General features: G+C 39.8%; 1 long non-coding RNA gene across 2 annotated transcripts in view; it reads left to right on the top strand.

Annotated features, from left to right (window-relative positions):
* Positions 1–6,373: 6,373 nt before the first annotated feature.
* LOC142601660 (uncharacterized) overlaps positions 6,374–12,423 on the top strand; it is a 175,699-nt gene continuing 169,649 nt past the window's right edge. For both annotated transcript variants that reach the window (XR_012835200.1, XR_012835201.1), the window contains exon 1: positions 6,374–6,703. This is a non-coding gene — a long non-coding RNA (uncharacterized LOC142601660). The remainder of the gene's footprint in view (positions 6,704–12,423) is intronic.

Below are 12,423 nucleotides of genomic sequence, written 5' to 3' on the forward strand. Positions count from 1 at the left end.
CATGAAAGCAAACAATTATCTATATGAACCATGTGTTTTGGAATACAGGTGCTATACTAGAAACACTTGAAAAAATACAGTTTTTTCTCATAACTGTTTCTGTTCTAGCAATTTTTAGTAAGCTTGTGAGAAATATCCTTGATCCTCCAGTCCTTAAACAATGCACTTTTCTATCTTAGGTAGAAGTATATGTTGGAAATAGAGATGAGAGAGAATTTGGAGGAACAAGGCAAGCTGGGGATTAGCAAAGTAGCAACACTTGCTTTGCATTCTATTTTTACTATACATTTCCTTTAACATAAAGATGTCTGCAAATATGTTAACTGTTCAAAAATTATTTTAAGATGGAGATGTACATCATATGAACTACTTGCAAATAAACTTGAGCTCAATTTATTCTTTAGTATGTTAATTCAGTCCTAATCACTGAAATCCACATGGCTGAGCTCAAAAGGAGATCATGCACCCCTGCTCCTTCCCTAAATTTTAATTTCTTCTTAGTTTGGTTCAAAAATCGAACTGCTTAGAAATACCCTACTTGACCTTTAAAACTACAGTGTCAGGGGAATCATGATAATTAGATGAAGCCATACAATTATTTGTCTAAAATGTCTGTATAAACATTGGAAGCCACATATGAGCAGTTTGAGAATGCTGTATCTTCACAGGCATGGGCTGCTGTTGTAAGCTGCATCTTCATTCATGAATTAATAGTGCTGCTACTGAAGATGTTTGACCATCATGCCTGTTTAGTGGAAGCTGATTCTACTTTTACTGATGAAGTCTGAAAATAATTAGCTTTTCTTGGTTGGCTGTGTCCCATATTCCTTCTGCATAGTTCAAGCTTGGGAATAAGCTTCTGCCCAGTAACATATTTGTTCCCAGTACATGTGGTTGGTTCCTCTTTCCCTCCTCCTAAGGTCCACCACTTTGATGCCATAGTTTTCCTTAATGATACACCATTTCTCAAATAGGGACAACGTTCATCATTTGCTGAACAATGTCTTCTATAAAGATAAATACATTGCATGTTTTATACGGGAGAGCTACACCTACAGAACAATTTCAAGTAGCAGCTGGGCTGCATTGTGTTTGGCACGTAATAGCTACAGTACAGCCCTCTGAAATGCCAGTGTAAAATAGCAGCTAACCAACAGTCTACGTTAATGCTTTGGAGCTGGCAGAAGAGTATCAGTGTAGGTTGGCGTGCCTGCTGGGAAAACATATAGTAACTTCTGTAAAGAGCAAAGAACAGTTTAGTTTTTTCTTTCTGTCAGTATAGAAGTAAACCAATAGAGAAAAATTAGTGTGCCTAATCCATTATTGCCATGGAAGCCATTTGCTAAGAGGTTTAGAATTTTCTACACACTTGCTAAATTTTAAATGTGTAACTAGAGGGACCTAGGAGCATGACAGGAACTAAAGAAAATACAGACGATTAAAACAAACGAAAAAGGCCCAACAAAAACACAAAACTTAAAAAACTAAAAGCAGAATAATTAATGATTTGGATAAAATATGCATCTCAGTGCTCAGCACAGTAGCTCAGTTTAAATACATCAACAGTTTTGTGCATCTCTTCAGAGTCAATGTAACATGTGTTCCAGGAAGGACTGTTGTCTCCTCCAATCTTAACCTAATGACTTTTGCTTCTTTGAAGGGCTTACCACAGAAGATATAATATATTGCTGGGTAGCAGTGATAATATTGATTTTGCTTTAAATTTTAACTTTGGTAAATTTTACTATGTGGAATAATTTAAATGAGTAACAAACCAACAAAATATATTGTCTTAAATGGTCAGAGTTGACCAGTAAATTTATGCTTTAGTGTTTGGAGAGCTGCTTCAAATCACTTCCAAGGAAAGAATTCTTCCTTGGCTTGATTCATTTTAAATTGTCTCAAATTATTTTAAAAAATAGGATCTCTCCAAATCACTAGTCAGCATCAAAAATTTATATCTTCTGGCTACAAAGCTTCCTAATGAGGGACTAGGGAGCAGTCAGTACTTAGGGGGTTATTGACAAAGCCTTAAAGTACAGAAAATCCTAACAGGGATGTGTATGGTTCTTCTGGCCTATCAATAGGCAGCTGGATATCTTCTTTTACTCTAAATTTTTCTTTGCATGGACGGAAGAACCCTGGACCCTCGTAATATAAATTTGTGTAGGGAAGGTTGTGGAACAGTGATAAATACTTGTCCTAGAGAGACCTTGGCCTTCAAACACAAATGTGGGTGTGAAGGGTAGAAATGAGCCAAGAACAGTTTCTGTAACCTTTTGATAATTCACTAGCTACCCTTCCTCATTAAACCATTTCCTAAATGTGTGTAGATGGACTTAGTTTTATTTCTGAGTTGAAACAAGAATGAAAGACAGAAGAAAAAAGTCAAATGCAACTAAATTACACATCCAGGAGATCACATTTAAAAACTGGGGTGTAGTGAGCTATGTTCACCCAAATTATACTGCCCAATGAAAGACTTGCTAATTAACTGGTTTCATTATTGAAGACCTAGATCCTTTGGAGCAGGCTCAAAAGTCTGTTCTCTGGTAGTAATGAAGAATGGGTAGGGATACGGAAGAATGGTTTATACTTGACCATGTATGCTATGAGAGATGTTGTCACTTTTGTGTTCTCTTGATAACAGAAAAAAACCCCAACAATTCAAGTCTAGGAATGTCATGCACTAGATTAGATCTAGGAAAGAGTGGAAATCTTTTCTTCTGTGTTAATAAAGTTGAATTAAGGAAATTGGTATACAGTTTCATCATTTCCTGTGAATTTCTGAGCATACCTTCATGCTAGTTAAGCTCTTAAAAACACTATATTTAAGTCTTCCTGAGTTTGAATATTTTATAAAGGAGGGAAGTTGAAATAGGGAAAGCCAAGCTGTGAGTTCAACTAGACATGATGTAAAGATTGTTGCAAAAATAGAGTAAAATGAGAAGGAAATTGTGTGGTTCAAAAATAATTTCTCTATCCTCAGTCTACTCAGTTTTAGTTTCATTGCTACACTATCTGTTGCAGAACACAACTATTGGTGTGTTACTTCTGTTAGAAAGGATTTTCCTATCAGTAGAAACAGACCACTGTGGTGAAGGAGAGTCAAGGGACAGCTATTTTCCTGCTGTTCCTCTGGAGATCTTTCCTCCTGCCCCCAGAGGGAGTGGCAGCTGTTTGGAAACTAAACCTCCACAGAAGGTAAAAAAAAAAAAAGTCCAGTTACAGCAGTAATTTTGAGATAGTAGAAGTCATTAGCTTTTTTAAATCAAGATACTTAGAAAGAAAATGTTGTCTGCCTGCCTTAGGTAGGTTGCCTTTCACACTTATGGCCTCTTTTTATTACAAGCAATAGTTGGCTTATCAAACAGATCCCCCTGAAATACGAACTGTTTGGGGTAGGATTTTGATTGCCTGAGGAAGAAGCTTGCTAAATTGATTTTTGGGCTAATGTGAAGTTTGCTTGAGCCTGCTTGCCCTTTCTGGTTGAATAGGTGGGGGGGAGCATGCACCACCTCTCCTACAGTGGGGTTAATCTGTCACTTTTGTGTAAATTAATTATCAATTATGTACAGAAAGCAAATTAAGCAAAGCAAAAAAAAAAACCCAACCAAACCCCAAAAATGTTACAGCTTAAGAATGATTTAGACTGCAGCATAAGTAATCTTTGACTCATTGCATGACAAATATGATACCGAGACTGCTAAACTGTACAAAGAGTTTTGCCAAGACCGTTTTTAACATTAGCAAGACAGATTGGGGGGGCAGTATGAAATCAGTTAGGGATGCACGGCTAAGATTTGGTTTTGTAGGCTATGTGAGCAGCGTACTGAAGAAAGTCAGAAGTTCAAGACTTGCATGTGGCAATTAACTAAATCTTCCTTATTTGAATTGCATAAACTGAGGCTTTAGGGTTTTCTCCAAACAAAACTTGGACAGAGTAGTTTTTCATAGCTCTTTCATTATGCTACTCAAAGGCTGTATTTTGAAGTCCTTAACAGGAAGTGTTTTACCTGAGTACACAGTTCTGTGTTCAGTAGAATGTGAAAACTGGTCCTTACAAAACCAAAGCTCTCTTCCCATGCTCATTTATTTAGACTTACTAAAATTTGACTAAAAGGTTCTGTATTTGGCAATTAGCTGAAAATGTTCCAATTACAAAAGACATATTTTTATGGATATGAGCATTTTTCTTATGTATGAGTCAAGGGAAAAATGTGTTAGATGCTGTAAGTGTTGAACAAATTGGGTTTTAAATATTTAGAAATAAAACATAAATAGATAAAATTGAGAGCAAAATATGCTTATGATTGGGTTCACGTTAATGCATTGTCAAATAGCAAAATGTACTGGATCAGGTGTAGCCATACATGTGTATATGTATACATACACATACCTACTTTAGTGTATATTTCTAAAACTCATGCTATATATATGAAACCCAGAAAGTCCTCTTGTATTGGGTTTGCATGGCAAGGTTTTGGTAGCAGGGGGGCTACACAAGTGGCTTCTGTGAGAAACTGCTAGAAGCTTCCCCCATGTCTGACAGAGCCAATGCCAGCCGGCTCCAAGATGGACCTGCCACAGGGCGATGCTGAGCCCATCAGCAATGGTGGAGCACCTCTGGGATAATGTATTTAGGAAGGGGAAGGGGAAAAAAACCAAGCACAACTGCAGCCGGAGAGAGGAGTGAGAAGATGAGAGGAACAACTCTGCTGACATCAAGATCAGTGAAGAGGGAGCGGTGCTCTAGACACTGGAGCAGAGATTCCCCTGCAGCCCATGGTGAGGAACTTGGTGAGGCCCTGCAGCCCATGGAGGATGATGGTGGAGCAGGTATCTACCTGCAGCCTGTGGATATCTGAAAAGCAGGTAGATGTCTGAAGGAGGCTGTGACCCTGTGGGAAGTGTGTGCTAGAGCAGGCTTCTGGCAGGACCTGTGGAGAGAGGAGCCCATGCTGGAGCAGGTTTGCTGGCAGGACTTGCGACCCCATGGGAGACCCACGCTGGAGCAGTCTGGTCCTGAAAGGCTGCAGCCTGTGGAAGGGACCAATGCTGGAGCAGTTCATGAAGAAAGACTCACACTGGAGATGTTTGTGCAGGGCTGTCTCCCATGGGAGGGACCCTATGCTGGAGCAGGGGAAGAGTGTGAGGAGTCTGTCCCCTGAGGAGGAAGGAGCAGCAGAGACAATGTGTGATGAACTGACTGCAACCCCCATTCCCCATCCTCCTGTGCTGGAGTAGGTAGAAATCAGGAGTGAAGTTAAGCCCAGGAAGAAGGGAGGAGTGGGGGGAAGGTCTTTAAGATTTGGGTTTATTTCTCATTATCCTTCTCTGATTTGATTGGTAATAAATTAATTTCCCCAAGTCAAGTCTGTTTTGCCTATGACAGTAATTGGTGAGTGCTCTCTCCCTGTCCTTATCTTGACCCAGGAGCCTTTTGTTACATCTTCTCTCCCCTGTCCAGCTGAGGAGGGGAGTGATAGAGCAGCTTTGGTGGGCACCTGGCCTCCAGCCAGGGCCAACCCACCACACCTCTGAAGTTTTAAAATATTCTGTAAGTGGCAGACTTTCCCCTTATGGAAAAGCCCATTTGTTTCTAAGTGTAACTTCACAGTAATAGAGAGGTCAGCACAGTCTGTCAACTCTGTATTGTAATTTATGAAGATGGTGAGTTGTTAAGCTGCACTCAGAAAAAGTTACTGTCTGTTGCTCTTACGTAAGGCTAGAAGGGTGCCACCACCAGCAGAACCAGGGTTGTGAAGATGCAGCACTACATCTGCTGCTCCTCTGGCCTGAGCATGCTGCCTGAAGGACACAGAAGCTGTAAAAAAACTACTTGCCACCTCCTCCACAGGGTGCTGACTAGGACTTGAGAAGCCAGCTCATCAAGTGCAGGATGCACGGAAGGAGCACAGAAGTAGGATATGAAATCAGTTTGTAACTGCTTCATTGGGAGCCTTCAATGATACCAGTATCAAGTTCAGCTGAGGTAGTCTGAAGCAGCTCCAGCAAAACCATGTCCTTTGCTATATTACCTCTTTAAAGGAATGCTAGATTCTGGTTCCAACTTCCTTTTTTCTCAGAAAGAATATGCTGGTTTGCAGATCAGATTCTTCATTAGATCATTAGGGTAATGTTCAATTCTTTTAGATTAAAGGCACTAAGTTAAATATTTGAATTAGAGAATTTAGGTGACAAATTAGAAATACTTGTCCCTAAGAGTTATATTGTGATGTTAACTCTGAATACAGCAGGCTTAATACTATCTTCTCCTAAGCATAGTTCCAGGGAAAAATGATTCATACTTACTGTTGAATCATAATTCCTCTTCCTCCCTCCTCCCTCTAGTCTTAAAGGGCAAGATAAAGCTGTAGCACTTGCAAAATGGGTCTTCACAGGAAAACTTCTTGCTTTTTTCTCTTCTAAAATATCATAAATGTTCCACTGAAAACACTTTTCATATTCATACTTGGTTACACAAACATTTTTCTATGTAACTCATTAAAGTGTTTTCAGGTGTGGACACATCTTGTTCTCATTCTGCCTGTTTAGATGGGCTGCTGACCTGTACCACCACGGTTCTCCTGTTGCTCTCCTGCATTGATCGGCTGCCAAGAAAGGCCAAAGCACTGCACAGTTCTTGCCCTGTCAGGCTGTGTGCAAACACTGAGACTTTCTGCTCTTTTTATTCACCTAGGTGAGTCTTTACATGCACTGTATGTCCTGCTTGAGCACTCTCTTTGATTCCCACACCTGTTTCTTATCAACTATCCATGGTTTTCTATTTTCTCTATGATTTGTATCTAGAATGAATCACTGAATATGCAAGGTGTGTTTAGCACCAGCTAAATCAGTCATATTCTGTATAATACTTCTAGATTGCTGATGTTTCTCTTGTATGTGTAAAAATAACACAAAGACTTTAGAAATGTGACTCTTCTCTCTTCCCTCTCAATTTGTTGGTGCCTGTTAGAAAACATGGTGTTTCGGGGTTGGATTTTTTATTCTACTTATAAAAAAAAAAAAGAGGAAGGAAGAAAGAAATGAAAAATATTTTCACCAGAATATGTTGACCTTAAGCTGTTCTGAATGAAGGTTTTTATGCAGTGATTTGTTCTCACTCCTGGGGTGTGCAGGCCTCTACATTTAGTAAATTTAAGCAGATAGTGTTCAAAATCAGGACAAATCTGACTTGTTAACCCTGTAGTTCCTCTCCGAAGAGCTCTGTGCTCTTCAGGGAAATCGGCACTACTGCTGTGTCCTGTGTTGGGGCCTTCCAACCACTGCTTTTAAACGGTCCTCTTCTTTCCAGGGGTGTTGAAAGACTTTGTGCTACAAGTTCATCTCTGTGCCTGTTCAAAGGGTAAGGCTGATGCATTTTAGAAATTCATGGACTTGAAGAGCTTGGTCCCTGAGCATCTTCTGAATGAACATGGCACTGCATATGCTACCTTAAGCATGTATATTTACTCAACTTTTGTCATTCTGAGAATTTATAAAATGCTTAGGATTTCCTATGCTTTATAAATAAAATGCGTGATTCTACATACGTAAGCTGTGCTGGGTATGTCAGTAGCGTGCTTTCGGGAGTACAGTGTGGTTTCTGCTTCTGAAATTCAAATTTCTCCAGGCAAAGGGATGGAGCATGGAGACGGGAAAGAATACCGGCATTAGAAACCCTTCAAAAAAGACTAGATTTGCCTCCTGTGCTTGGAACTGTGTGTAAAGCAAACGTATATCAATTTTCTAAGTGCTTCTTTATTTCCAGCTCTGATTCGACTCTGTAGAAACTTGGATATGTATAAGGATTGGGACAATCAACATCTTACTACAGCTAACATACAGTTTTTATCAGTAGTAATCTCAGCTCAAAGACTGACCTCTGCTTTGTGGGTTTCATTCATTTACTCTTGAGATTAATGCTCCTATTGTGATTTATTACTCAGAAAAGCAGTTGCTTTTTACACATTTTGTTACTAAGTGTATGCTTCCTGCCTTTTATGCCCAGGGTTCACGTTTCAGAAGGATACAGTATGGTAGAAAGGTTTCAAACCAAGTGTTTAATATATTTGTGATGTTTGTAATAGAAGACTGAAACTTGGTGGTTGGAAGTTGTGCAGAAGGCATCTACGTTCCCGTAGAGGATTACATAATCCATCGAATCGGCTGCTGAGCACGGGCCTGACGTAGCCTGCTCTGCACCCCTCGCACATGCAGAACAACAGCTTTTCCTTCAGGCTTCGTGCAAGGTGACAGAACGGCAGTCCATCAACTTTTAATATTAGTTATCTATATGACAATGCTCAAGTCATTTAATTTTTTTCCCTGGCCGTGCTATTTCAATGTGAATCTCTTCAGGCTAGCTGAAGTAGCTGCAAAGTGTCTGGAGCGGAAAAGCAGTGTCCCACCTCTTCCTCAGGCAGACGTGCGCATCTGTGCACACCTCCCTGCAAGCTGCGGGCGCTCCGTTAAGGACAGCTAGGTGCTTGCCTTCTGGGACAGACTTGTGTCCAGATTTTGAGATAAAATGGGGGTAGAGGGGAAAACGCTTCTGCCTGCTTGTCTGCAAAAATGAGAAGTGCTACAACTGTTTTATTGGGGTGGGTAAATTGGTTTTGTTGTGGTCCTCTGATTAGCATAATTGTGTAACCACCCAAAAGCATTCCTGTTAACCTTAAAAAGTTTGCTTAAATGCTTGGACGAGAACATCTCTAAGTGCACTGCCAAGTGGCTCCTCTTGGACAGAAATCCTTTGCAATCTTAGGCTAACTTTCAGGTTGTGGCAACTGATTCTGTGGACTTACTCACATGAATTACTTATCCTTAATCTCAGAAATGTGTATTCTGATGTATTATTTCTAACAGAAGGCAAAAGATAGGAAACAGGAGTGATATACTTGTCATGCGAAGTGTTTAAAAAAAGCAAGGAGACAAGAGCTTTTTATTTTTTTTGCATTTATTTCACTCCACAGGTTCGCATTAGCGGTGACTTGGGAAAGTAGTTCAAGAAACATGTTTGCGCAATGAAGACTGTTACCATAGCTGTTCTGGGGGGGGGACACTGAGCTATTGCTGACTTGTTAAGCAGCTTTTACTCTTCAAAAGACAAAGCTGTGTGGAGCCTTTGAGAGCAGAATCCTAATGAGGTTGCTACGCTTGCGCTTTTTTCCCCCCTCCTGTCAATCCCAAACCTTTGGAACATGTTGTGATCTACTGAGAGAGCGATTTAAAATGTGAAAGATGGATGAGGCAAAGGCAGGATTCTGGGTGCTCTCCCCAGCTTCCTCTGGCTCTGTTGCACTAATGGGTCAAGCAGAGGCATTGCCCGACCTTCAGCTCCTGTCCGTTTCCACCCACTCCATCTCGGAAAAGGTGTCTAGCTGGTGCCGTATGTGTGAGGGATGCTGCCGATTTGTGGATATAAAGAAATTATGGTACTGGTATGACACTGGCAATAGGAATTAATCTGCCCAATGCATCAAATTAGTCTAGAAAACATCGAATATGTACATTTATTGGAGAAATGAGAAATCTCATATTTTTGGCAATATTTCTTAACCATTCTGGTCATAGAGTTGCTATGATTTTCAGTTGCAAACTGTAATTGCAGGTTTTTATATACACCTCAAGGTAGTTGAGGTTCTGTAAAGGCCCTAATTTTTTGTACATCTACTAGTGTCATTGGGATCTATAGTGGCTGCACAACTGGGAAGCGTTGGTAGTACAGGAAAGGATAGGAAGTAAGACACTTAAAGATGATCTTTTGTAGGGATGCAGAGAAAGAAATTCTTTTTCCTGTGTGTAGTTTCTTCACTCTGAAAGACATGAGAAAAATACTAGGCTGCCCTGGAATATGTATGGACTGTGGCATGACTTGCCGGATGGAAGCTGTGGTAGAACTGGAAATCTAGCTGCCCATCAGCAAGTGTCACCATAACTCACACTGCTTAGCCGCATTGGCCTGCGTGTGGACTAGGGTAGATAACATTAATTTTTGTTGAAGGAAGAATCAGGTAGCTAGTGCCACAAGTGGCACTTTCCCTCCTGCTGTGTGAAGGAAATAGATTAAATCTTCCTGTAGGTTCAAAAATGATAGTTTTTCAAAATAGATTAAGAGATCATGCAGTCTTCAAATATAAGCAGGTGAAGTTTGGGATGGAGTAAACCATACAAGAGCTAATATCTGGAAAGACTCGAGGAAACGGTAACACTAGCTTTGAATATGAGTAATTGATCATGTTAGTGATGGAATTTCAGCAATAGGTGTCAATAGCTCACAAGCAAATGGAAGTGTCAGTTCTCAATGAAGCCTTAGGTGAGTAACCTTAACAATTATTTCATTGCTCTTTGGTTACAATAACTAAGAAAGCTTTAGTTTTATTTTGAAGATCATCTAGTAAAGTATCACAGCTACATGCCAGCCAATATACAGAAACTGTACAGAGGAAACCAGACTGAACTGCTACCTTAAGAGCATTACGTAGACATTTCTTAGGTTTCTAGCTAGAGCCTCACATAACCCTACCTTTTATTTAAAAAAAAAAAATCAATTTAAGAGGATTCCACTATATATCTGAAAAGTAGCCTGTATTGCAGAATTTAATAGGATTATACTATTGATTCCATCTTTACAATGCTAGCTAGTATTTGGTACTTGTGAACTGTGGACTATTATGTGACTGAACACAAGGGAAGAGGGATTAGTTTGTAAAAGAATAAGCAGCTTTCCCTTAAACTGCCCTGAACCAAACACATATACCTGTTTCGGTCTCTGTTAGTAAATGCCAACTAACAAAACACCAGTGGCAGCACCTTCTAAAACTGGGTATCTTCTTATAATCACTTGCTCAGTCTCCAAGTAGAAGGTAATCAAACCTCATGTAAGCTGGTATCTGTTGCTGTAATGCAGCTGGTTTACAGATTCTCCAGAAATTTCCACCTGTATGTCTAACCAAACAAAAGTTACTAAAAAGTTGTCTGGAAACCCATGTCGTGTACTGAGACTAATGGTTCTCCTCACAATAGAAGGTACTTTCTGCTATTTTTTAACTTAATGGAGTAAATGCCTAATTGAAATATCCCTCCATAAAGATGTATTTTTTGGGAAGGTAACTCTTCCAGAGAAGAGTTTTATGTACTAAGTCACATCCTTACATATCAGCCCTACTTGTTTATTATCACTGTACCAGTGACTGTAGTAACTCTTTCACGTTTGCAAGATGAGTTAGCCTCTGAACTCTGGTACCCTTCACGATGACAAGTATTTTTATAGAATGGAATTCATAAGATTTTGAGAAAATAAACTTTTTTGAAATTAGTTTTATATGGGCAAGCCATCTTCTTTTTCTCTAGTTCTTCTTCCTCCCTTTCCCTACTGAAATTTCTTTATCTCTGTCTTTTAGTAGTCGGAGTCTACCAAGCTGTTGCTTCCCCTTAGTTTTAGATGGCTCTGCTTCCAGAAAGCAGATGGCCAGCTGTGAAAACATTAGTACAGCAGAGCTATATAGAACTTGTTAAGGTTGAACATCAGCAAAATGCTGAGATCCCATAAAAAGAGATTATATGTCTCTAGGATAAACTTTAAATTTGCAGTCTGCCTTGACTCAACAGGTGATGCTAAAATGTATTATAAGGGTAATGGGTGATTAATTGCTATAATGTCTTTACCTCCCCTTATTGGAGTAGGTGGCAACAAGTTACTTTTTCTGTGGAACAGTTCTCTATTTGCTGCTTCTGGTTTTGTTAGTAAGTAGGTGAGGATGTGGAGAGAGCAAGAGAGACCACCTTTACATTTCTGGACTGTAGATGCTGGTGGGTTTCAAACCTCCAAGAAATGAAGAAGCACACAAAGAAAAAGTTGTGTAAGAACATCAAGAGTACAATGAAATATGTGAAGAGCAAACACCTGTCCCACTAGCTTTGTTGGAATGGTTTTCCCCTCCCAGCTGGTGTATGCTGTTGTCAGTAGTTAACTACTGTATCACATGGAGCACTGTTTGCTAGTAACTTGGATCAGTTTGAATCTAAACCAACTTAACACCGCTAGAGGTTTTTAGACTTGAGGCATAAGGGTTGTGATCTTTTGTTTAGTCTGGCTTTTCGGTTGATGTCAATATCAGTTTCTCTCTTTATCTCTTTGGATCTATCAAGTCCTCATTCAGAACAGAATGTGGTAATATGAGGTGTAAGAAAAAACAATCCAGTGACCTTTGCTGTAGTTGGTAGGGATTAAAGCATTTGGGATGTGAACGCTTCTGTAAATTGCACTAGAAGAATCATTTCTTTGAGATGAAACGAACGTAGATGAGAAACTCTAATCTTTTATGCCACTACTTTGAAAATTTGGCTCTTCCCTGCGTAACCTTAGCTGTGGATGGCTTGTTGGTCCCATTTATTGAATACGTGCCTTAGAAGAAT

Source organism: Balearica regulorum, chromosome 4, assembly GCF_011004875.1.
Source record: "Balearica regulorum gibbericeps isolate bBalReg1 chromosome 4, bBalReg1.pri, whole genome shotgun sequence".
Classification (NCBI taxonomy): domain Eukaryota; kingdom Metazoa; phylum Chordata; class Aves; order Gruiformes; family Gruidae; genus Balearica; species Balearica regulorum.